The 10,146-nt window shown below is 40.9% G+C and overlaps 1 protein-coding gene across 2 annotated transcripts in view; it reads left to right on the forward strand.

Annotated features, from left to right (window-relative positions):
• The window catches only part of NTRK2 (neurotrophic receptor tyrosine kinase 2), a 1,124,811-nt gene that overhangs the window by 738,702 nt on the left and 375,963 nt on the right, over positions 1-10,146 (forward strand). The gene's annotated exons all lie outside the window — the stretch shown is intronic.

Below are 10,146 nucleotides of genomic sequence, written 5' to 3' on the forward strand. Positions count from 1 at the left end.
CTGTGCATTTCTTGTACTTAAGCGTAGTAAATTTTCAACCAAAGCTAAACTGTACAAATAGTATTTTATCAGTATCGGTATTATGATGCACTTATATGTAACCCATTTATGGATGTCTGGAAATGACAAAACTGGTATATTTGTCCTGTGACCCAGACAACATGTGCCCTATTAGAAACCACTATCACACTGCACATCTTACCCTTGAATCGTTTGGGCATATGCAAGAGATAGATAGTGTTTAAAAATGTTTGATAGCTGTGTTGCTTGGATGACAGCATACTCTTAACTTTTTCTCTTGCCAAATAAGTGAAATACATGGACAACAGTGGCTGCCTGATGGTGCTGTTAAGCAATTATTAATATATGGCATATCTTTTGTCAATTCCTTGAAACTTAACATTTTTGTGTAGTGCAGTGCTGTTAAGTATTGCCTTTTAAATCCTGTGCTCATTTATTTTAAATCTGTGATTCTTTATTGTTTCATATTTCGGAGGTGTTTGAAGGTCTATATTAGCCCTATCGCATTTATTTGTTATCTGTGTGCTAGTCTGTGGGCTCAGGTTGACATGATTAACAACATCAGCATGACTCAGGTTGTTGTGTAGCTACAACGTTGTTGTAGGTTCATAGGTTCATAGGTTAGTACTAGGCTATCGGCCCTAGGGCCTATACAAGCCTAGCCATAACAATTCCCTGACTATTTCTTCCCACAATATTTACTTCCCTGGACCCCTGTCTAGCAGGGCAACTGATGTGATCCCCGGGATGAATTTCCTATCTCCCATCCAATCGTCATTTTTGGGGATAAACTCTTGGATAGGCTTGTAAGGGCCCCAGGGCCATTAGCCTAGTAACCGCCTATGATCCTATGACGTTGTTGCCTTTATCAGACCATTTTAAGATAAATGCTATGTGCAATTCTGAAGGACTTCTAGAAAGAAGAAAGATAAGAGAGTGCTGGTGAGAATATACAGAAAGATCAGCAGATTAGTGATGGGAATAAAGGTAATGTACATGAACAGGCAATTAAGGAACATGTTTTCACTGTAAAAAGAAGAAAGATGGGGACATAATACAAGTATGTGTATCATTAATGGAGAAGTGAGATTGAATTTTAGCTAGATAAAAAGGTTACGGAGGGGGTATGAATACAAATTAATCATGAACATGGGAGTTTTTTTTTTCACTGAGAAGGTAATGAGCATGAAGATTGAGTTAGTAGAATGAAGTGTTGAGGGCAAGGCAATGAGATGTTTAAGAAGATGGTGATACTTGGAATAAGAGGATGGAAAGGGGAGGCAACTACTCTGGGCTAGTTACAACACTTGGGCAGACCAAGTATTAGTTCATAGGTTCATAGGTTCATACTAGGCTATCTGCCCTAGGGCATTTGTAAGCCTAGCCAGAGTGTGTTTGGCTTTCGCCACCCATTTTAAATGAATTTTGCTATGCCCTTTTTCGAGGTTAGTATACTGTGCCTCTGTCTAACAGTGACACAGAAGTGATACCCAGGGTAAACCTACGATCTCCCATCCACTCATCAAGATTCCTCTTGAAAAAAGTCAATGAGGGACTCTGCCTAACCTGGACTGGGATTTTATTCGAGAGTGAAGGGAGCCTCTGGGTTATGAATCTGTCCCTCCAGCATGTCCTATTTATTTCAGTGCTGAGGTTCAAGTCTCCCGAGCACGTAGCTCAACGGGATTTGGATTTTCTGAGGTGCAGCATGTCCATTAATTCCGGGTTGGACATGGCTTTATACATCAGGCACAGATCACCTCTGAACAGGCGGTATGCCACTGAGTAGAGCTGGAGTTTCTTTAACCGGGCAGCATATGGCATCTGTTTGAGCCCTTTGATCCTCTTCGTGAGGTACTTTTGGGGTCTTTCCAGTTGCTGCAGGTGTCTGGTAAGGTACATCCCAAAAGGGGCATTGTACTCAATTATGGGCCTGATGAGGGATGAGTAAAGAGGCACGATGACCTCCCCTGATCTAGATGTGAATCCCTTCATGATTAGGTGGGCTATATAAAATGTTTTTCTAACCACTTTGGCCACGTGGTTGTCAAATGAGAGATTGCTATCAACTTGGGTCCCCAGGTCCCTAATTACTTCTTCTGTACTTAATGGATTACCACCTATGTGGTAATTTGTGGGCACTTTGTTTTTCCAAAGGGGATGACTATACACTTTTTGGCATTTAGCTTGAGGCCATGGCTCTGGCACCAGTTGTCTGTTTCTATGAAGCGCTTTTGGAGGATGCTTGTGTCGGCTGGTGAGTCGATTATGGCACCCAGTTTGCAGTCATCTGCGAACTTGGTCAGCCACAGTCCTTCCGTGTTGGCCTGTACCTCCGAGAAATATATACCGAACAAGAGAGATCCCAGGACTGAGCCTTGTGGGACACCACTTGTAACTGGTTTGGAGTCTGACATGGCTCCAGCAATTCTAACCATGTGGGTTCTGTCCTTGAGCCAGTTTGCAATCCATCTAGTGACATATGGGTTTATATTTCAGCTGGTGAGCTTATCTATAATGCCCGAGTGGGGTATTGTATCGAAGGCTTTTGCAAGGTCCAGGTAGGCTGTGTGGACCACCTTCCCCTCGTCAATGGCCTTGGTAACTGTTTCAAAAAAATCAACCAGGTTTAAGAGGCAGGATCTGCCGTTAACAAAGCCGAACTGGGTAGGATCCAGTGTCTGTAGGTCCCCAATATCTTTATTTATGAGGTCCATGATGATCCTTTCCATAGCTTTGCAGACCAAGCTAGTCAGGCTTATGGGGTGATAGTTTCCAAGATCCATTGAGGCACCACCTTTATGGAGAGGGACCACTGTTGCTGTACGCCACGCTTTGGGCACATATCCTGTAGTAAGGCTGAAATTGAACAGTAGTTTTTTGTTTGGGTTTAGCTCTTCTTGGAGTTCATGTAGGACGCAGCCCGGGACACCGTCTGGTCCCATTGATGCTGTGTTTTTTGCTTTGGAGAGGGCGGCTCTTACCTGAGCATCTGAGATGTCAGGGGGGCAGCACTCTGCTGGGATAGATATTTGCCCTTTTGGTGGGGGGGGGGAGTTTGCGCTGAACCTGTCAGCTAGGATGTTGGCAATGTCTGTGGGTTCAGTGTATTTTTTGTCATTTTGGACTAATTCTGAGCATATCTGGGAATTACCACCCAGGTTCCTAACATATTCTGAGCATATCTGGGAATTACCACCCAGGTTCCTAACATAACTAAAGAAAGCCTTGTCATTATCCTTAGTGTCCTGTGCAATTTTTCTCTCGAAGCTGGCCTTAGACAATTTTATGAGTGCCCGTAGTTTTTTGCTAATACTGATCAGTGATGCCTTCCCTTTTTGGGATTTTGCTCTATCATTTAGTAGCTTCCTCCTTCTATTGTATAGTGTGTTTATGGCTGGGGTCCACCAGACAGGACGTCTGCCTTTGGAGGATTGGGTTTTGGTTTTATTTGGGATCGCATGATCCATGCATTCCTGTAGGTGTTCATAGAATGCGTTTATAAAGGATTCTGCGGTCTGGGCCGTATTTTCCACAGGCCCGAGGCTTTGAAGGATTCCACCTCAGTTTTGAGGAGTGTGAAATTTGCTTTAGAGAAGTTTTTCACTGTAGTTTTCTGGGCAGGGGGTGGGGTCGGGATGTGAATATCCAGTGAGATTAGTTTATGGTCTGATCTTACCAGTGAGGGATACACTTCTGGTCTGGAGCATAGAGTCCCCATGTTGGTGATGATCAGGTCCAGTATGTTTTCCCCTCTTGTGGGAGTGGTAACAAGTTGTTCCATAGCATTTGAGTTTATAAATTCTAGGAACCTTTGGGCTAGGGTGTTGGAGCTAGAGTAATGCATCCAGTCTATGTTTGGGTAGTTGAAGTCGCCCAATATAATGGTGTTTGGAGAGACCTTCATATTTTCCAGTGTTCTCAGAAAGGCCGAGTGGGGTTCCTGGGTTTGGGAGGGTGGTCTGTAGCAGGCTATAAACTGGAAGGCAGTTTTACCCACTGTTAGTTGCACATGGATAGTCTCTGATGCTTCGTGCTTTGCCACCAACCTGGAGGTGTGGGTATCTTTGATGAATATCGATACTCCCCTCCTTTTGTGGTTCGGTCCAAGTTTTGGGGCCAAAAAGCATGGTATGAGGTATAACCTGGTAGTGCTGGGGTGCTCTTGGGAGCCCTGAACCAGGTTTCTGTTACTGCACAGATATCGATGTTCTCCATGCTAAGGAGAGTTTCGAGTGCGTGCATCTTGAGGTTTAGACTTCTGGCATTGAGTAGCATTACTCTTAGTTTCTTATCCCTTGTGATACCTATGGAGGTGGGTTTGTCTTTTGAGCCTTGCCTAAAAAAGGCACTATGGAGGTAGCAAGAGCCTTTGCCAATATTCGAAAGCCCAGGGGTGACAGGTGCAAGCCGTCCCTAGCGAAGCATCGTGGCTTGTCGAGCATATCATCCCAAGCTGACAGGTATTGGATCCCCTTTGAATGACACCAGTACTTAAGCCAATTGTTGAAATTGATCATCTTGTCTTCATATTGTGGCATCATTCTTGGTGAGGGTAAGATGCTACTCAAGGTCAGGGTCATACCGGCCTGGGTTACATGCTCAGAGAGCTACTTTATGTCTCTTTTCATGTAGTCCAGGGAGGTACGTCTCAGGTCATTCACACCAGCATGGACAATGACTGAGTCATATTTGTACTTGCCTTGGAGTGACCTGAGTGCTTGTGTTATGTGGCAGATCCTAGCACCCGACAGGCGGATCCTAGCACCCGACAGGCTGCTCACCGTGACCCTCTCCTTGTTCAGCCTGGTGAGCGGGACGTCAGTGTGCCTGACGATAGAGTCACCTATTACAAGTGTATCAGGTGTGTTGTTTAGTCTTAAGGGCTGTGACTGTTCGGCACACTGGCTTTGTGAGATATGTGTTGCACGTGTTTTGTTTTGGGGTAGCGGTTGCTTGGGTGTCTGCTTTGGAGGTCTCTGCTGCTTAGGCAGATCTTTATTTAGAGCCTCCGAGTATGTTTTTGTGTGATTATGTGTTTGGTTTGCTGTCGTGGTAGGTCTATGTGAGACTGGAATTGTAGTGAGTGTGGTTTCCTTCTCCTCCTGACTGGTTATGCCAGTACTGAGTTGAAAGAGCTTAGCCTCCAGTTTGGCTATATGGTTGCATCTCTCACATGTGTTGGAATTTGTTGGGTGGAGGAGAGGGTTGTCTATGTACATGAGGCAGTTGTAACATTGCCTCAAGATTCACAGATTCACCAGCTGGACTGAGAGTGAGAACACAACCAGTAGTATGAACAAACAGACTGCATTAGTAACAGAACCAGTAGTATGAACAGAATGCATTACTGCAAAACAGAACCAGTTGTATGAAAAGGTAGGCATGTTTGAAAAACTGAGTTTCATATTTACATGCCATCCATCCATCGTATTGTTGCAATATTTGCAGGCTGTGCCATTTTTATCTCATTCCCTTAGAAATAAATCGGTGATTTGGCCATTCGTGAAGTGCAGGTTGGACACATACGTGGCGATTAAAAGTTAGTCGACATTCTAGTTGTTCGACTAGGTAATATAGACCCCAAAATCATATTCTCTCCTTGTTTGGATTCACTTCTGTAAATATTGTCATTCTGTGACTCTGTCTTCTTTAGTGTATCATGTAGTGATGAATTCAATCTACTTTGGTGCATCATGTCACAGTAATCTCCATCTAATTTAGTATCAAGTAATGGTGAATCCCACCTCCTTTACTGTATCACATAATGGTAAATATTGTTGTAAAATCATGAATCTTACAGTAGTAGCAATGCAAAATGGATTATTTTCTGTCTCCATAAAACACTAAAGTCATGAGGAGGAAGTTACTATGCTGCCAATAAATTCAGCTGACATATTTTACTTCAGCACATCTTAGCAGACTGGCTTATGCCAGGCAGATAATTGTTATTATGATCTAGCAACGTTGTAGTAGGAGTCATTTGAGATATTTATTTCTGTTTGCATTTTGGTTTAGCAGATGTGCTGAGATTTGAGGATGTTTTCTTATTAATAATAACATTCTACCACTTATTGCTACACTGGTTTGTTACTGTAGAAAAAATGCAAATTAGAAAAGAAGACTGCATTGGGATAGAGGCGGAGTTGAGTCTGAGAGGCCTAGGATGCTGTGGTGTGCTCCGTTATAGAAATGCCTTGAGAATTTTTATTGTTAATGCACTGTTTATTAACATGTAAGTTTTAGGAAGCTTTACTTAGCAGGTATGTAGTTACTGGGCATTCCTTGTATGTGCATGGTTCATATATCTCAGCCTCTTAGCACAAGATATCTGGACAGAGGTAAAAATAATGGGGGGAGACGGAATAAAGCCCCAAAAATGGATACACATTTTAAATATTGTTCTTATAAGCTTAGACAATTGCTAGAATATCAGCTCTTACATTAGCCATGCATTTTCGTAGACTATGATGTTTGAAAAAAATGTGTATCATTTTAAGTGATTTCAATTTCAAGTAATTTGCCAAAAATACATATTTTTTAAGGAAGAGACCAAAACTATATGGCATAAATCTGGGCAGTTATGAGGTACGGCATGGATTGAGCCTAGGTTTTGGTTGATGTCCATTGCATTAATAATTTTTAAAATGCCATGTCGAGAATACCACAACATCCTTCCTTAGTTTGTGTATAATTAACATAATTTTAGTTCTTATTAGCATTTGGTACAGGGGCAATGGTCCAAGGTAAGAATCTTGTCCAGGTGTTCTCTACTTTGATTTTATGGTAGAGTTCTGTACATAAGGTAGCAATTAGTGGATTTGCTTGCTCTGTGGAAATATTGGAACACCACTGGTCAAATGTGTATGAAACTGTTGATAGAAATGTAGATGGTAGCAATTGTATTATTAGCAGTTTTAAAGGAGGTGTTTGGTTTCTTTTTTTTTTTGTTGTTGTTGTCTGTTAGATGTTAAGTTTTAACTTTCTTTGAAAGGGCCACCTGATGATATTTAAAGTTAAGTTTCAGTGTAAGGACTGGGTATAATTCTTTGAGCAGTACACTACTGGGGACTTTACAGAGAACCATGGTACTACAGAGTGAATGTTATATTGCTAGCAGTGTGTCTGTGCTTTAGAGGACTGTGGAAAAGACAGCATTGGAGGATACTGGTGTCTGACCTGCTACAGCTTTAGTACCAAGTACAGCAGGATAAGGGGGTACAAACAATGAGGACTGAAGTATTTAGGAAGTCAAATGTCAGACTGCTACACTGGGCTCCTATGTGAAGCAATCTTTAAGGAAGGGAGGATACAGCTGCTACTGATTTGTGTTAGACCTTCTTCTATACTAGCCTCATGTATGAAGAGATACGAATTATATGGAATGTGCTAGTGTCATGCTTCCAGCCAAAACATGAGGAGCCTGGTAGTTTAAGGGAGGCTGGGCAGTATGTAATGAGGAAAAACAAAGGTAGGTTTGTGAGAGAGTTTGTTACCATTTTAGTAATTCTGAAGTATGGAGCAAATATGGATTAAGGCTCTGTGACAAATCCTACAGTCACTAGAATCTTGAAACAATGGTGGAGAAAGATGTTAGGTAATAGAGGTGTACACAGATGTTAGGCAGAGAAGGTGTAGACAAATATTAGGAAACGGAGGTATATGGAGAAGCAGTCAATGGAGGTGCAGACAGATGTTTGGTAAGGGAGATATAGAAAGATGATAGATAAGGGAGACATAGACTTAAACATATGATAGATGATGGACATGTAGAAAGAAGTTAGACAGAGTTAGGCAATGTTTCCATCTGGCTATTAGAAATAAGGAGGTAGTAGTAGTAAGGGACTGGTAAAGGGACAAGTGTGATTGTGCTAATGCCATGGTTCTAGTAGATAGAAGTAGGGACAGACATAGACCTTGTGGTCGCTCACATCATGGTAAGTAGAAGTAGCTAGAAGTGGAGATTTAAGTAGGTTTTGCTTTCACCACCAAGGTCTGAGTCACTGGAACTAGAGAATTATTTAGGTAACACTTTATACTTTGCTGCCACCATAACCCTTTGCACAAGTGAATTATGGGGATTAGACCTCACTTCTATCAAGGTACATAAGGGAAAGTACATGGGGATTAGAGAAGCTCTCTGGAATACATGTGGGTAGTTTAGTGTTGAACCCTTCTGTTCTTTGGAATAGAGAAGACAGAGAATGAAGAGAAAGAAGACAAAATAATTAGTTGTAGTGCAGGGAGAATAAATTTTATAGCCTAGAACATAGACAAGTAAAGCATTAGACTAGCAGTGCAGTTATCTGGAGTGTACATGACACTATATAATCACAAGTAATAGCAGTCATTGTCAGGCTCGCAGAGTTCTGACACATATATACTCACAAGTAATCACAGCCAGTGTCAGGCTCATAGAGTTCTGACACATATATAATCACAAGTAATAGCAGTCATTGTCAGGCTCACAGAGTCCTGACACATATATACTCACAAGTAATCACATCCAGTGTCAGGCTCATAGAGTTCTGACACATATATAATCACAAGTAATCACAGCCAGTGTCAGGCTCATAGAGTTCTGACACATATATAATCACAAGTAATCACATCCAGTGTCAGGCTCATAGAGTTCTGACACATATATAATCACAACTAATAGCAGTCATTGTCAGGCTCGCAGAGTTCTGACACATATATAATCACAAGTAATCACATCCAGTGTCAGGCTCATAGAGTTCTGACACATATATAATCACAACTAATAGCAGTCATTGTCAGGCTCGCAGAGTTCTGACACATATATAATCACAAGTAATAGCAGTCATTGTCAGGCTTGCAGAGTTCTGACACATATATAATCACAAGTAATTACAGCCAGTGTCAGGCTCATAGAGTTCTGACACATATATAATCACAAGTAATAGCAGTCATTGTCAGGCTCACAGAGTCCTGACACATATATACTCACAAGTAATCACATCCAGTGTGAGGCTCATAGAGTTCTGACACACATATAATCACAACTAATAGCAGTCATTGTCAGGCTCATAGAGTTCTGACACATATATAATCACAAGTAATAATAGTCATTTTTAGGCTCGCAGAGTTCTGACACACATATAATCACAAGTAATCACAATCAGTGTCAGGCTCATGGAGTTTGGCAAATTCATGCACATTTTGATGAAACATTTTAAATGCAAATTATCCATGTAACAATAAATTAACATGCTAAATATAGTATGATTCTGAGACATGCAATTTGGCAGTGCAAAATGAGACTGGGCACCCTAAGATTAAAAGTAAACGTAAGGATGAAGATGCATGTTGCTGTAAAACCAACTGAAGAATAACATGGAAGGAAATCTATTGGCTTTATAGTCCTTGTAATATAAGTGCACATCCATATTCTCACACTCTGGGATACTTGAATTGTTGTAACATGTAGAATTTGTGACTGGTGTTACATTTATTGCATGTGGTAACTAGCACGCTGTATTTAAGAATAAACATATTATTGTAACAGAACAGAATATGTTACTGGTACATTTATAGCATGGGGTGACCCAGTGTTTCACTTTCAGGGATACCAATATTATTGTAACAATGGGGACCGTATAACTGGTATAAAATTTGTTCCACAAGGTGAATCAGCATCACACATTCTGTGATGCACATTTTATCACAATATTCTGATATAGCACTTATAGTATAGTTTGGTCAAGCATCACATAGTTTGGTATACCTGTATTATTATAACAGTACAGAAAATTTCACTGATATACTATTCTTTACTTTGGGGGCACATTCATGGGTAATCATTTCACTGAAACATGAAGAATATGTGATGTATACAACAATTATAGCATGGACTCATTCAGAATTACACATATTATTGTAACAGCACAGAATATATGACTGCTGTAACAGTTATAGCATAGGGTCACCCGGCATCACACATTCTGGATTAACAATAGCATTGATACAGTACATGATATGGAACTCATATAATACTTATAGTATGTAGCAGCACGACATCCCATTAATATAAATCTGATTACACAAGATTTATATAAAGAAGCACACATCTAAGATGAGGATTGAATTGGTCACTTATATTGT

Source organism: Protopterus annectens, chromosome 2.part0 (assembly GCF_019279795.1).
Source record: "Protopterus annectens isolate FY-2018-M chromosome 2.part0, PAN1.0, whole genome shotgun sequence".
Taxonomy (NCBI): Eukaryota; Metazoa; Chordata; order Ceratodontiformes; family Protopteridae; genus Protopterus; species Protopterus annectens.